Here is a 15,676-nt window from a genome sequence, read left to right on the forward strand (position 1 = left end):
GCACGAGTATTTGTTCTGAGCCTGGTTGTCAATTTATCTGTATAAGTATACATTTAGAAGTATTTAAGTATGTTTATCAGTTATTTGGTTACCATAGTACAAGCTTTCATAGTTTGGTATGACCGTGTAAGCGATCTGCGCGGCTGTTGTTAACTAAGCCACGATAATGACTTATTACATTTTACAAATCAACCCCTAAAGGTCAAAAATAGCGAATAAACACGATATGAGTCACACAGGTCAGCTAATTAGAAATAATTACCAAAATACTGAAAAATTAATTAATGCGAATTTTCTTTCAACACCTACGATTTTATCTTAGAAGTCATTAAAAAGTCGCTACCTGCAGTTAGATAAAATAACAAATAATATAATAAACAAGTCCCTAATTAAATAAATAATTAATAGAAAAAACAGTAAAAACGTGTGAGAATTACTTTTTTAAAAACACAAAATACTTATTAAAAATGCTTACAAGAAAATGTATTAAACAAGTTTGTCTTGTACGTAGTACTCGTAACCGGCGGTCCCGTATGACAACATGTATGTATGTGAATGAAGCAAGGGAAGTTTGTAAGAATCGTACCAAGTGGTGTTCTCTGGTCTCTGCCTACCGGTTTGGGAAGAAGGCTTGATTTTATGTATGTATGTAGTTTGTCCTATATGGCAAGATAAAAAGAGTGTTCAGGAGTTTCTTGTCAGCTCTTCTCATTGGCCCTACCTTCCGAACTGGCGGTAAATTAACTCTCTATATCATTGACTATAATAAGTGTCGACATTTGATCAACATTACATGCATAATATTACATCTTCCATAGGTGTAGACAAAGACTAAAGAACGCCACTTGGTACGATCCTTACAAACTTCCCTTGCCTCATTCACATACATACATGTTGTCATACAGGACCGCCGGTTACGAGTAGCACCTGACCTTTTTTAAGACATCAACGATATAATCTAAATATGTTTTACCCCCGGTTTCTGAGTAAATTTAACGGTAGTTTATCTATTCAATAGCGTTTTTTTGTATGAGTTTTGACACTATTGAATAGATAAACTACCGCTAAATGTACCTCAGAAACCGGGGGTTACTAGGACATCCCCTACTGATGTTTCCGTCCAATACAAATCTTATGTAAGTGAATCCGCGGTTATAATTTAGTGTTAAATAAAGCTATTTTGTTTATAATTAATTCGAAAAAACGTACTAATGACACTAGTGACGCACGCGGCATTTGACCTAAAAATATTATGTTGCAACTTTTTACTTCCATCAGCATATATATATGTATATATATAGAGGTATATATATATAATATAAACCACTCATCTTGTTTATTTTAGAGTCAATTATAAGACCTCGGTGGCGTGGTTAGTGTATCCGACTGCTAACCACGAGTTTAAGGTTCGACCCCCAGGTAGGACAAAGTGTCTTTTTTTATTTGTCATAGATAAAAAAAGAAATGAATATCATTGGTCAACTAACACACGGTCATTTGATTTCAAACTAAGAAGAACTTGTACTATTGTCACCAAATGACTGATAAACCTACTTATATACTTCTAAATGCATACTTATATAGATACATTAACAACCAGGCTCAGATCAGATACTCGTGCTCATGACACAAATATTTGTTCCGGATGGGATTTGAAAATTTGAACCTCAAGCGGCGCAACCGTTATTTCGGCAAAATGATCACGTTAACCACAGCGCCAAAATTTAAAGTGCATGTTGTATATTGTAATAGGCTCGCTTCCTATTATATGGGACCTAATATTGTTAATAGTAAAACGCATATTTTATACAAATCTAATAACATTTTTTCGTGAAACGGACGTGAAAGAAAAATTGATCACATAGATTAATTCACGCCTTTTTCTCATAAACGTAGCAACGGGTATTCATGGTGTAGACACCCATATACTATAGTTTGTTATACAACTAAATCACCGCGGCAGTCTGCATCCAGACATCCCTTTATGAAGGGTTAGTCACCCTATTGCATCCTCGCACCTGCGCACTCTTAACTATCAATCAAATATGACTCTAAAACTGTCCAACATTCGAGCTAAAGTACTAAAATTACAGATTTATAAATCAATACAGGTCCTAGGGCGTCTGTAGTACCGGAGTCTGGGATGGAGCCGCCATTCTGTCTGTGAGCTCCCTCGAAGCTGCACGTACAATTCTATTTTTCAATTTTGATATTATAATAAAAAGTTGAATTCTTTGTGATTGAGCTACAGTAAATAAGGTATGTAAATTATGATTTATCTTTTAAATAACAATAAATGTTGAGTGTAAAAAGCATTCTTGGTTGGGATAAGGATAATTTAATTATCACTTGCTCTAACAGTTTTCAATTGTGAATAAGGCAGTTTTTCAGGAGCGGGAATGTCCTGTAATATTTATGTGAAATTAACATGTATTTGTGTGTATGTTTCAGACACTAGCACAACAAAATGGCGGCTGTAACTCCCGCCATGTTTGAATGCAGTCCTGAAGATGACCGCTGCAACGAGGCTCGTGGAATATATGGTATGTTTATTTTTATTTAACATCAAGTTTCAGGATACAATTGGAAACATTCCAATATGCATTAAAATTACAATAAAATTTTGCTCACCCTGGGATTCGATCCCAAAACCCTTCGTATTAGACGGCATAGTACCAACATTTTCTTTCAGCACTGAAAATATTTTAATCTGTGAAATCACATGTCTAATTCTGTTTTTAATTTCAGATGGTTCAAGAATACACGCGTCTGACGGCTTGAAGAATAACGCCTTGATAAACGAAAACGGTCTTTATTTAATTAATAATCAAACAAACAGGTCTTTGCATACTTTGCAGGAGTGACTGGACCATGATTTTGTAATAAAAATGTAAAATTCTATGTGTGTTTCATTATATCTGACCCCTGACTTATAACTCTGTGGAACGGTGGCACCGACACAGTCGAACAAAACAATACATTAGTAGCGCGATTCTGACCACTATCGAGTATCGAAAACCAGTAGTTATCGACGAATCTTGCATATAAACTTGATCATCGCCTCTGCCGGGTGTCATAGGAATTAAATTTAGGACATTTTTTTAAATGTCATAATCTTGATACTGACTGTAGAGAATCGAGCTAGAATTCCTTACATTTACAAGCTTCAATATAGATTGCACGTGGTTTTCTTTAATAATAATTATTATTTAAAAGTAGGATGAGCAGCGCCATCTATTGGCAACAAAGAGAACTAAATTCTAGTGTTGCTAGTATATTAAAATTAATATTCGGAATACTGAATCGTAACTTGTCTGGTCTCTACCTACCCCTATCGGAAGAAGGCATGATTTTATGTATGTATGAATTGGACCGTTAAGCATACTATAGGTACGTCAAATAACTAAAAAAATTACGTTCGATTGTAGTGAATAATCTTTAGGCCCATTCAGAAAAGGTTGCAGGTCACGACGGCGACGACTGTTGTGCTTCGAAATGTCTATTAGTGGATCTGACAAACTTGTGTCTTTTGCACTGGGTCTACGTTCTGTTTGCTATAACTTACATTTAAGTAATTGAGCAGTACCTATAATCGACTAGGCTACAACCCAGGTAACTGGGCTGTGGAGGTTCGATAGACGTTTGCTGCATGTAAAATACTGGTATTCAGCTGCATTCGGTGAGACTGGAAGCCGACTCTAACATAGTTGGAAGAAAGGCTAGGCTGATAATCGACTATATGTATTTTTCAAAGCTTGCAACACTAGTACTCCTATTGTCTATGTCACTTTGACTAAGTATTGAAATGAATACGTTTTTTGACAATAGATGGCGCACAGCTCAATTTCGATTAAACGTAACGTTTCATTAAAATGCTGTTTGCATTTAATAAATTATTTGTTATTACAACTATTGTTTATTTATGTAGTACAGTGTAATATTGTAGTGGTTTGAGCATACAATTGTTAGGATATGAAGACAATGGCGTTAAACGCATCTGTTCAAATTGAAAGTCAAAAATGGTCACACGTTTTTCAGTTAAAACATTTGCTAGGGCAGATTTTTTGATACTAATTAAAATAGGTGTGTTTTTATGCGATCCATATCTGAGGATATGTATATGCTTGCTGAGGTTGTTCTGTGGATGGGTGACCAGATTGGTCTGATCGACATATATGTATTAGATAGCCCAGGCCAGCCCATTGGAGCTCTTATTAATTAACATTAAAATCTCCCGCTAGTTAATTTAAATAGAACAGCAAAATTCCTATCAAAAATATTATTTGTACTATGTGTAAATGAAATTTTGTATGAGATTAAATGATACATCAATTATAGAAAGAAAGTTTATTAGCTCAGCTTATGATTAACGCATATTTTAGTGACTTAATTAATTAAGTTTAGCGTACAATAACTAGTGATACATCACACAATTACAGACACCGTTAAGGGCGAGAATAGACTGGAAATCAATATGGCGACCTGAACACGTTGTCTTGACAACACCCTTGTCAGCGGGAGACAATTCCTTTTATCCTCATGTGGTGTGTTGTGGATAGTGTGAGTACTGTAATAAGTATTAGGGTAGTTGACTACCAGTCAAATCAGTTACTCTTTATGAAAATGACAAAAACACATTTTAGTATAGAAAGACGATATAGAAATACAGGTTCGTATTTTCGTTGGTATCGAATGAATGCCTAATAGAATGTTTCAGTCTGTAAAAGAATACAAAAAGTACAATTTCAACCTTATTTTAAAAAAAACTACTTAGGCTGAGTATTTTAGATGAACCTTTTACGAGTACAAGTACAAGAACTTTTCGGTAAAAGAGTTAAAACACAATTACTGCTGTTCTAGCGAGTAATATCCACATGACTTAATACATAGCTGTGCGTTATCCTTACATCTGTAGTAGTACTACAAATTAAGCCGAGCGTTTTGACAGCAGCCTGGAACTGCTTCGACGTTGCCGGCTAGAGCTTCTCAGACTGCTGCGGTCACGTTCTCGAGAGAGCTTCTCAATCTTTTCTGAAAGTAATTCCACCTGGTTGACTAATGCTGATAAATCCGAGGCTGCTGAGGTTGAAGACACCTCAGAGACGACGGCATCGTAGATCTGGTCTGCACGGGTCAGCAGTTCTTCCAAGCTGGTGTCACCTGACGGGAGTTCCTCTCGCACATAACTCGGAAGACGGCTAATCCAAATATTTTGCAGCAGTTCATTGGAAAGGCGGAATTGAGCCATTATTCTGAGGTGTACGTAAAATTCCGACGGCTTCCGGTCTCCCATCTGCTCTTTATTGAGGAGTTCTGTAACTTTGATCTCCCGAGCCTCTCTAAGCAGATCTATAAGTTCCGTTTTTATTTTCTCGTACTTGCCTGTTGCGGGTGGATTCCGTATAACATGCTCTACTAGCGACGCGTACTCAAGGCCCAAGTTACCAGCTATGAAAGAGAACTTGCCTTCGTCAGAATTGATCCCGGCGAGGTAGAATTGAGCCTCCATTTGGGCAAACCATAGCTCTGCTCTTTCTAGATGCAATGCCGGTATATTGACACCGATACAACGATTTTCTGTAATCCATTTCAAGATATCGTTTCGATTGGCGCGTCGTTTTCTTCCAGGCATTCTGACGTTTGGGTCGCCGATGTGGTAAATGTATGAGTAAGATGAAGAAACGAAACAATGAAAGTTTATCAACACAGTTGTGACGTCATTCGCCGGTGACGTCACTCGCAGTGCTAGTTCGCTGCGACGAACAGAAGACAGCCGTAGCGAGTGTTCACACGTCTCTATTCCCACTACTCTGGCTTATCACTTAAGTGCACCGCGGGAGGTTGTTGAGATTATTGAAACGCACTCACCACCCTCTAACTATATTCACCAAGTCTTCATAAGTCATTTAACGTTTTAGTTCACTACAATATCCACACAAAACACAGTTTATAGTTAATACATTTATGTTAGTTTATTCGCGATAAATTGTGTCACTTTTACTAGATTTATTACCACATTTTATGAGCTCTCTTAGGAAGTGGGGAATCATATGTGTATTAGATGACGCACAACCAATTAATAATACGTGCATCTCTTTGTGAAGGGCAAGTCACCCCATTGCATCCCCGCACCTGCGCACTCTTAACTATCAATCAAATATGACTCTAAAACTGTCCAACATTCGAGCTAAAGTACTAAAATTACAGATTTATAAATCAATACAGGTCCTAGGGCGTCTGTAGTACCGGAGTCTGGGGTGAAGCCGCCATTCTGTCTGTGAGCTCCCTCGAAGCTGCACGTACAATCATATTTCTCAATTTTGATATTATAATTGATAGAATCGCAAAAGTAGATTTCTCTGAGATTGTGCCACAGTAAATAAGGTACGTAATTTGTGATTTATCTTTGAAATCATAATAAAAGCTGTGTGTAAAATGCATTTGTAGTTGGGATAAGGGAAATCTTCACTTGTTCTAACGGTGAAAAAATTTTATTTTATTAAATTACGAATGAGTTAATATTTCAGGAGCAGGAATGTCCTATAATATGTATGTGAATGTAACATATATTTGTTTGTATGTTTCAGACCCTAGCACAACAAGATGGCGGCTGTAACTCCCGCCATGTTTGAATGCAGTCCTGAAGATGACCGCTGTAACGAGGCTCGTGGAATATATGGTATGTTTATATTTATATAACATCACGCTTGTTATACAGTCATATATAATCGTTTGTAAAGTCAGATCAATTTAGTAAATGTAGAGTCTATTGTCTTATACCGGACACGTAAGCCACGAGATACTATTGGAAATATTCCGATATATATTAAAATCCCAACAAAAATTTGCGCAGCCTGGAATTCGATCCCAAGACCTTTTGTTCAGCAGTCGCATAGACAAACGACAAAGTTAATCATTTCTATGTTATCAGTCCGAAAAATATCTATATCTTTGATATCGTTTGCCTAATTCTGTTTTTAATTTCAGGTGGTTCAAGAATACTCGCGTCTGACGGCTTGAAGAATAATGCCTTGATAAACGAAAATGTGCCGCGTTCTGTGATACTTTCACCGCATTCTCCTGTCTTTGCATGCTCTGCAGCAGGGATTGTACCATGATTTTGTAATAAAAATGTAAAATTCTATGTGTGTATCATTATATCTGACCCCTGACTTATAACTCTGTGGAACGGTGGCACCGACACAGTCGAACAAAACAAAACATTAGTAGCGCGATTCTTTACCACTATCGACTATCGAAAATCAGTAACTATCGATAAATCTTCCATGAAAACTTCAGCGCCTCTGGTAAGTGTCATAGGAATAGATAATTAAGTTTTAAATATCAAATTCTTGATACTCGATAGTACTGACTGTAGAGAATCGCGCAAGAGTTGCTTACATGTACTAGCTGAAACACATTCTTCGGGTGAGTGAAGCTACGCGGCAATGCAAGTTTCTCTCAATAACGTTTTAAAGACACAATGAGCAGCGCCATCTATTGGCAACATAATAAATTAAATTCTAGTATCGGAACATCATACTTGCTATTGGTACAGACAAACTACTGATTTTCAGGTTCGTTTTGAAATAATAACAGAGTAGCAATCTAGTGTCCTCTGCACTGAATTTACATTATGTTTGCTTCTTACTAATGCAATTTATGTTCAAGTTATTTAGAGGCACCTAATATCGACTTGTGTGTATTTTTCAAAGCTTGCAACACTGGCTAGTCTATTATCAATGTCACTTCTGAATTCGTTTGTTGACGATAGATGGCGCATAGCTAAACTGTGATTAATCGTTACATTTTCACTAAATGCTGCATTTTATGAGTTCTCAGGGAATGCGATTTCATATTGTAATAATTGTAGCATAACCTCGTATAAATGAAAAGTAGCCATATTTGTTAATAATAACATTTGCTAAGGCAGGTTTTTTGACAACAATTATAATCAGCGTATTGTTAAGTGATGATAAAGCCCCTGGTAAGGTCCACCATTTGTTTTGTCACCTAAAAATGCTATGTACGCACTTAATGGTAGGTTTTCTATTTTGTCTGATAGAACCTTTGTCCACTTATACCTCCATTTATACATAAGTGCATCTCTTTATGAAGGGGTAGTCACGTCATTGCATCCCCGCACCTGCGCACTCTTAACTATCAATCAAATATGACTCTAAAACTGACCAACATTCGAGCTAAAGTACTAAAATTACAGATTTATAAATCAATACAGGTCCTAGGGCGTCTGTAGTACCGGAGTCTGGGATGGAGCCGCCATTCTGTCTGTGAGCTCCCTCGAAGCTGCACGTACAATCATATTTCTCAATTTTGATATTATATTTAATAGAATTTCAGAAGTAAATTCTTTTCTGTATGTGCTACAGTAAATAAGGTACGTAAATTATGATTTATCTTTCAAATCATAATGAAAACTGTGTGTATAATACATTTGTGGTTGGGATAAGGAAAATCTTCACTTGTTCTAACAGTGAAGGAATTTTATTTTATTTAAATGCGAATGATGATTTTTCAGGACCAGGAATGTCTTATAATATTTATGTGAAATGAACATGTATTTGTTTGTATGTTTCAGACACTAGCACAACAAGATGGCGGCTGTAACTCCCGCCATGTTTGAATGCAGTCCTGAAGATGACCGCTGTAACGAGGCTCGTGGAATATATGGTATGTTTATATTTATATAACATCACGCTTGTTATACAGTCATGTATAACCGTTTGTAATGTCAGTCCCATGTAGTAAGGGGCGAGCCTATTGTCTTATACCGGGCACGTAAGCCACGAGATACTATTGGAAATATTCCGATATACATTAAAATCCCAACAAAAATTTGCTTACCCTGGTATTCGATCCCGAGACCCTTTGTTCAGCAGTCGCATAGACAAACGACAGGTTTAATATTTTTTTATGTTTTTTCAGTCCTGAAAATATTGAAACCTTTGAAACACATGTCTAAATTTGTTTTTAATTTCAGGTGGTTCAAGAATACTCGCGTCTGACGGCTTGAAGAATAATGCCTTGATAAACGAAAATGTGCCGCGTTCTGTGATACTTTCACCGCATTCTCCTGACTTTGCATGCTCTGCAGCAGGGATTGTACCATGATTTTGTAATAAAAATGTAAAATTCTATGTGTGTATCATTATATCTGACCCCTGACTTATAACTCTGTGGAACGGTGGCACCGACACAGTCGATCAATACAAAACATTAGCTTCGACTACCAACAACCACTATCTATCTAATCGGCCAGTATCCACCCACTGTTGTGTATAGGCCTCCCCCTCAGCACACCACTTGATACGGTCCTCCGCTTGTCACATCCATTTCGGCCCTACACATTTAACAATGTCGTCCGACCATCTAGTTGCAGGCCTTCCTTGAGACCTTCGCCCATTCCATGGCCACCATTCAGTGATTGCTTTGGTCCACCTTCCGTCTTCACGTCTAGCCAAATGTCCTGCAAATTGCCACTTAAGTTTGGTTATCCGCGTACCCACATCTACGACTTTAGTTCTGCGGCGTATTTCGTCGTTGGGTACGCGGTCAACGAAAGAAATGCCAAGCATGGCACGCTCCATAGCTCTTTGCGCTACTTTAATTTTGTGGAGACATGCTTTATTGAGCGACCATGTCTCGGCTCCATAAGTGAGAATAGGCAGGATACATAATTGGTTGAATGTCTTGGTCAACAACAACCATTAACTATCGACAAATCTTACATGAAAACTTCGGCGGTGGGTGTCATAGGAACCAATTATTGAGTACATTTTAAGTATCAAATACTAGACACAAGAGCTAACCTAGTGACTACTAGACTACTGACTGTAGAGAATCGCGCAAGAGTTGCTTACATATACTAGCTGAAACACATTCTTTGGGTGAGTGAAGCTACGCGGCAATGCAAGTTTCTCTCAATAACATTTTAAAGACCCAATGAGCAGCGCCATCTATTGGTAACATAATTAATTAAATTCTAGTATCGGAACATCAAACTTGCTATTGGTACATCCAAACTACTGATTTTCAGGTCCGTTTAGAAATAATTACAGAGCAATCTAGCGTCCCCTGCACTGAATCCACATTATGTTTGCTTCTTACTAATGCAATTTATGTTCAGTTTATTTAGACGCACCAAATATCGATAAGAGTGTATTTTTCAATGCTTGCAACACTGGTACTCCCATAGTCAATGTCAGAGACGTGAAACGGAATAATAAAAAAAAAACATAGCCAATGTCACTTCGGCTAAGTATTGAAATGAATACATTTGTTGACGATAGATGGCGCACATATAAGAATCGACTAATGTAACTTACATTCAAGTTATTTAAAAGCACCTAATATCGACTAGAGTGTATTTTTTAAAGCTTGCAACACTGGCTAGGCTATTATCAATGTCAGTTCAGCTAAGTATTGAAATGAATACATTTGTTGACGATAGATGGCGCACAGATAAAATCCGATTAAACGTAACATTTTCACTTAATGCTGCTGCATTTAATGAGTTCTCAGTCTCAGGAAGTGTCGAAGTCGGAAAAACCGATGCAAATTAGAAGGTTTTTTATTTTGTCCGATAGCACCTTTGTTCACATACCTCTTCATTTATACATAAGTGCATATCTTCGTGAAGGCATACTCACCGCATTGCATCCCCGCACCTGCGCACTCTTAACTATCAATCAAATATGACTCTAAAACTGACCAACATTCGAGCTAAAGTACTAAAATTACAGATTTATAAATCAATACAGGTCCTAGGGCGTCTGTAGTACCGGAGTCTGGGATGGAGCCGCCATTCTGTCTGTGAGCTCCCTCGCAGCTGCACGTACAATCATATTTCTCAATTTTGATGCAATATTTAATAAAATGACATAAGTCAATTAATTCGTGATTGTGCTACATTAAAAAAGGTACGTAAATATTTGTTATTTTTTTAAAAATGATTATCAAAGATGTGTGTTAAAATCATTCGTGTTAAGGCTCAGGAAAATCTTCACTTGTTCTAACAGTGAAGGATATTTATTTTATTAAAATACGAATAAGATAATATTTCAGGAGCACGAATGTGCTATAATATTGATGTGAATTTAACATGTATTTGTTTGTATGTTTCAGACACTAGCACAACAAGATGGCGGCTGTAACTCCCGCCATGTTTGAATGCAGTCCTGAAGATGGCCGCTGTAACGAGGCTCGTGGAATATATGGTATGTTTATATTTAAATAACATTACGCTTGTTATACAGTCATGTATAACCGTTTGTAATGTCAGTCCCATGTAGTAAGGGGTGAGCCTATTGTCTTATACCGGGCGCGTAAGGCACGAGATACTATTGGAAATATTCCAATATGCATTAAAATCCCAACAAAAATTTGCTCTCCTTGGGATTCGATCCCGAGACCTTTTGTTCAGCAGTCGCATAGACAAAGGACGAGTTAATAATTTTTATGTTTTCAGTTCTGAAAATATGAATATCTCTGAAATCAAATGTCTAAATTTGTTTTTAATTTCAGGTGGTTCAAGAATACTCGCGTCTGACGGCTTGAAGAATAATGCCTTGATAAACGAAAATGTGCCGCGTTCTGTGATACTTTCACCGCATTCTCCTGTCTTTGCATGCTCTGCAGCAGGGATTGTACCATGATTTTGTAATAAAAATGTAAAATTCTATGTGTTTCATTATATCTGACCCCTGACTTATAACTCTGTGGAACGGTGGCACCGACACAGTCAAACAAAACAAAACATTAGTAGTGCAATTCTTAACCACTATCGAATATCAACAACCACTAACTATCGACAAATCTTCCATGAAAACTTCAACGTCTCTGGTAAGTGTCATAGGATAGGAATAGATAATTAAGTTTTAAATGACAAATTCTTGATACTCGATAGTACAGACTGTAGAGAATCGCGCAAGAGTTGCTTACATGTACTAGCTGAAACACAATTTTTGGGTGAGTGAAGCTACGCGGCAATGCAAGTTTCTCTCAATAACGTTTTAAAGACACAATAAGCAGCGCCGTCTATTGGCAACTTAAATAATTAAATTCTAGTATCGGAACATCAAACTTGCTATTGGTACAGCCAAACAACTGATTTTCAGGCCCGTTTAGAAATAATTACAGAGCGATTTAGTGTCCCCTGCACTGAATCTACATTATGTTTGTTTCTTACTAATGCAATTTATGTTCAAGTTATGTAGAGGCACCTAATATCGACTAGAGTGTATTTTTCAAAGCTTGCAACACTGGCACTCCCAAAGCCAATGTCACTTCCGCTAAGTTTTGAAATTAATACGTTTGTTGACGATAGATGGCGCACAGATAAAATTTGATTAAACGTAAAATTTTCACTTAATGCTGCTGCATTTAATGAGTTCTCAGTCTCAGGAAGTGTCGAAGTCGGAAAAACCGATGCAAATTAGAAGGTTTTTTATTTTGTCCGATAGCACCTTTGTTCACATACCTCTTCATTTATACATAAGTGCATATCTTCGTGAAGGCATACTCACCGCATTGCATCCCCGCACCTGCGCACTCTTAACTATCAATCAAATATGACTCTAAAACTGACCAACATTCGAGCTAAAGTACTAAAATTACAGATTTATAAATCAATACAGGTCCTAGGGCGTCTGTAGTACCGGAGTCTGGGATGGAGCCGCCATTCTGTCTGTGAGCTCCCTCAAAGCTGCACGTACAGTCATATTTCTGAATTTTGATATTAGAATTGATAAAATTGCAAAAGTAGATTTCTCTGTGATTGTGCCACATTAAATAAGGTACGTAATTTGTGATTTATCTTTGAAATCATAATAAAAGCTGTGTGTAAAAAGCATATGTAGTTGAGATAAGGGAAATCTTCACTTATTCTAACAGTGAAGGAATTTTATTTTATTAAAATACGAATGACGATTTTTCAGGAGCAGGAATGTCCTATGATATTTATGTGAATTTAACATGCATTTGTTTGTATGTTTCAGACACTAGCACAACAAGATAGCGGCTGTAACTCCCGCCATGTTTGAATGCAGTCCTGAAGATGGCCGCTGTAACGAGGCTCGTGGAATATATGGTATGTTTATATTTATATAACATCACTCTTTTTATACAGTCATGTATAACCGTTTGTAACGTCAGTACAATGTAGTAAGGGGCGAGCCTATTGTCTTATACCGGGCATGTAAGCCACGAGATAGGTACTATTGGAAATATTCCGATATACATTAAAATCCCAACAAAAATTTGCCCACCCTGGAATTCGATACCGAGACCCTTTGTTCAGCAGTCGCATAGACAAACGACAGAGTTAATAATTTCTATGTTGTTAGCCCTGAAAACATTCAACCTTTGAAATCACATGACTAAATTTATTTTTAATTTCAGGTGTTTCAAGAATACTCGCGTCTGACGGCTTGAAGAATAATGCCTTGATAAACGAAAATGTGCCGCGTTCTGTGATACTTTCACCGCATTCTCCTGTCTTTGCATGCCCTGCAGCAGGGATTGTACCATGATTTTGTAATAAAAATGTAAAATTCTATGTGTGTTTCATTGTATCTGACCCCTGACTTATAACTCTGTGGAACGGTGGCACCGACACAGTCGAACAATACGTTAGTTCCTTCCATGAACAAGCTTTAAGCCTGTCGATATAAAAATTGATAAATATTAACCAATTAGATTGAGAGGAGCTTGTGGTTGAATACCAATAGCCTAATGGATCGTTTACTGAGGTTAAGCTATACTTGCCGAGTTTGTACTGGGGATGAGAGACCATATTATATATGCCGAGTTTCTGCCTGTTTCGGAAGGCACGTTAAATCGGGAGCCCGGATATAATTTTTTAAGGTCTTTTGCAGTTGTTACTAGTCAGAAGTCTTGAAAGTCTGACAACCAGTCTTACCGAAGGGTATCGTGTTACAGTGTTACAACCCAGGTAACTGGATTCTGGAGGTCCACTAAGCAGTCGCTCTATTCAAACATTTGTTATTTATACAGCTGCATCCAGTGACACTGGAAGCACACTTCAACATAGTTGTAAGAAAAGCTATGATATAAATGGACCACTGAAGAGGTGCTGATTTTGTGCCCCACCATATACCTCACTCAGCATCTATAGAATAGCCTAAAAAAAGTCTGTAATTGAACGAAGCCACGTGGCATAGTTAGTTCCTCTTAAAAAAACATGAGCCTTGTACCGCCATCTATTGGTCACCGCAATAAATAGGTTAAACGATAAAATAATTATTTTAAAAACTAATCAGATATATCTTTACCATGGTATACTTGTTGCGAAACTTGGTAAAAAATTGTTACGAAACAACAAAAATATTACTTAATATGAGGCTAGTACACTTTTTACATCAATATCGCGATGCTAGCCGCAATTGAATATACCCAAGTCGATTAATCGACTACACAAACGAACACACAACACTAGAACATAATGAATTATGTTGCCGATAGATGGCGTTGTCATTTTTGCCTTATAATTTGTTATGAGGGACATGTTATGCAGCCTGCCTTTTTCTATTACTGACATTTCTTTTTAATCGGTAGGAAATACTGAAAAGGAACGGAAATATAGTGCACTTAAATTATTTGGGGATTGAAAGGGTAGCTGTAAATTTCTTGCTAGCTCTTCTCATAAGACTCCCTTTCCGAACAAAAGATAGATTCAGTAATTCTAACGACTATCATAAGTGACAATATTAACCTAAATAATTAAATTATTCAATTCGATTTTGATTTCTATTTGATAATACATTCCTGAGTCACTATCGTCAGTACATTGCCGCTTTGACGTAACGTGTTAATAACTAGAATCTAAGGGAGAAAACAATGTACAGCGTAGTGGCTTTCAAATAGTTGTCAACTGAGATAACTTTAAGAGGGTCACTTCGCTTCAAACATTCAGCATACAGCTCGTTAATGTAACGAACTACATGGTCACCCATCCATGGACCAATCTCGGCAAGTATAGCTTAACCTCAGAAATCGATCCGTGAGGCTGTTGGTACTTAACCACGGGGTACTCTCAATCTAATTGGTTAATATTTCTTTGCTTTTCAATGGACAGGCTTAGAGCTCGTTAATGTAAAGAACAAAGGTTTTGATCGACTGTGTCGGTGCCACCGTTCCACAGAGTTATAAGTCAGGGGTCAGATATAATGAAACACATAGAATTTTACATTTTTATTACAAAATCATGGTACAATCCCTGCTGCAGAGCATGCAAAGTCAGGAGAATGCGGTGAAAGTATCACAGAACGCGGCACATTTTCGTTTATCAAGGCATTATTCTTCAAGCCGTCAGACGCGAGTATTCTTGAACCACCTGAAATTAAAAACGAATTTAGACATGTGATTTCAAAGGTATCAATATTTTCAGCTCTGAAAACATAGGAATTATTAACTCTGTCGTTTGTCGATGCGACTGCTGAACAAAGGGTTTTGGGATCGAATCCCAGGATTAACAAAATTTGTTGGGATTTTAATGTATATAGGAATATTTCCGATAGTATCTCGTGGCTTACGTGCCCGGTATAAGACAATAGGCTCGCCCCTTACTACATGGGACTGACTTTATAAACGGTTATACATGACTGTATAACAAGCGTGATGTTATATAAATATAAAC

At 37.2% G+C, this 15,676-nt stretch overlaps 1 long non-coding RNA gene across 1 annotated transcript; it reads left to right on the forward strand.

Annotated features, from left to right (window-relative positions):
* The first annotated feature begins 12,666 nt into the window (after nt 1–12,666).
* On the forward strand, nt 12,667–13,574 carry LOC142984922 (uncharacterized). The gene is made up of 3 exons (XR_012960171.1): nt 12,667–12,815; nt 13,017–13,108; nt 13,420–13,574. It is a non-coding gene; the product is annotated as an uncharacterized LOC142984922 (long non-coding RNA).
* Nucleotides 13,575–15,676: the final 2,102 nt, after the last annotated feature.

The sequence above is a fragment of the Anticarsia gemmatalis genome, chromosome 28 (genome assembly GCF_050436995.1).
Source record: "Anticarsia gemmatalis isolate Benzon Research Colony breed Stoneville strain chromosome 28, ilAntGemm2 primary, whole genome shotgun sequence".
NCBI classification, from domain to species: domain Eukaryota; kingdom Metazoa; phylum Arthropoda; class Insecta; order Lepidoptera; family Erebidae; genus Anticarsia; species Anticarsia gemmatalis.